This window comes from Entelurus aequoreus, linkage group LG13 (genome assembly GCF_033978785.1).
Source record: "Entelurus aequoreus isolate RoL-2023_Sb linkage group LG13, RoL_Eaeq_v1.1, whole genome shotgun sequence".
In the NCBI taxonomy this organism is placed as follows: Eukaryota; Metazoa; Chordata; class Actinopteri; order Syngnathiformes; family Syngnathidae; genus Entelurus; species Entelurus aequoreus.
Window position 1 is genome coordinate 13,139,925 of NC_084743.1, and position 2,170 is coordinate 13,142,094.

Genomic DNA, 2,170 nt, shown 5'->3' on the forward strand with positions numbered 1-2,170 from the left:
CGACTTCCACTTTCCTTGGAGAGCCAAACTATCTTTTTTGTAATTTTTTATTATTAAATCAACATAGAAAAAACACACGATACTTTCAACTATTCCATCAACCCAAAAAATAAAACCCTCCCTCCCCCATTCACACTCATCCACACACACAAAGGTTTTTTTTCTTTCTGCTACCAATATTTCTGGTTCCCACAACATGGACAACACTTGTGCAAGGCCCACAGTCCCTGAAGCACACGTACTGCTGGTCCACTAACATTTGCATTTAATTACTTTTATATTGTTTTACTTTCTTTTTTATCCAAGAAAATATTTATTTATCTTATCTTAAAAAAAAATAAAAAAGGGACCTTATCTTCACCAGACCAGGTTGTAGATGAAATTAGATTTGTTTAAAGGGTTTTTAAAACCAGGTCCAGTCCAGATAATGTCCAAGTCGGGTTCAGCAACACACCTTCATTCATGTACACTGGAAAAAAATAAAAACATTTGGGAACACAACAGATTGCATATAATAAACAAAATTACATTTAAAAAAAAAAAAAAAATTATGTCACTCTTTACCAAGTACCAACATTAACACACAGTAGTGTCGTAGTCTTAGTGTTCATTCAAACAAGACACCATGTTCACCATCATCACATCTTCACCATATCACATCACCTTCACATAATCACATCATTTTCACCATCATCACATTTTCACCATTACATCATCTTCACCACCATCACATTTTCACCATCATCACATCATTTTCACCATCATCACTTTCCCTTCACATAATCACATCATTTTCACCATTTTATCTTCACCACCATCACATCTTCACCATCATCCCATTTTCACCATCATCACATCTTCACATAATCACATCATTTTCAACATCACATTTTCACCATTACATCATCTTCACCATCATCACATCATTTTCACCATCACTTTCCCTTCACATAATCACATCATTTTCACCATCATGACATTTTCACCATTTTATCATCTTCACCACCATCACATCTTCACCATCATCCCATTTTCACCATCTTCACATAATCACATCATTTTCACCATGACATCATTTTCACCATCATCACATCATTTTCACCATCACATCTTCACCATCATCACTTCCCCTTCACATAATCATATCATTTTCACCATCATCACATTTTCACCATCATCACATTTTCACCATTACATCATCTTCACCATCATCACATCATTTTCACCTTCACCATAGTCACATCATTTTCACCACATTTTCACCATTACATCTTCACTATCATCACATCATCTTTCACCTTCACCATAGTCGCATAATTTTCACCACATTTTCACCATTACATCTTCACCATCATCACATCTTTCACCTTCACCATAGTCACATAATTTTCACCATCATCACATTTTCACCATTACATCTTCACCATCATCACTTCATCTTCACCTTCACATAATCACATCATTTTCACCATCACATCATTTTCACCATCATCACATTTTCCCCATTACATCATCTTCACCACCATCACATCATTTTCACCATCACATCTTCACCATCATCACATTTTCACCATTACATCATCTTCACCATCATCACATCATTTTCACCTTCACCATAGTCACATAATTTTCACCATCATCACATTTTCACCATTACATCTTCACCATCATCACTTCATCTTCACATAATCACATCATTTTCACCATCACATCATTTTCACCATCATCACATTTTCACCATTACATCATTTTCACCATCATCACATTTTCACCATTACATCATCTTCACCACCATCACATCATTTTCACCATCACATCTTCACCATCATCACATTTTCACCATTACATCATCTTCACCATCATCACATCATTTTCACCTTCACCATAGTCATAATTTTCACCATAATCACATTTTCACCATTACATCTTCACCATCATCACATCATCTTTCACCTTCACCATAGTCACATAATTTTCACCATCATCACATCTTCACCATCATCACTTCATCTTCACATAATCACATCATTTTCACCATCACATCATTTTCACCATCATCACATTTTCACCATTACATCATTTTCACCATCACATCTTCACCATCATCACATTTTCACCATTACATCATCTTCACCATCATCACATCATTTTCACCATCACATCATCTTCA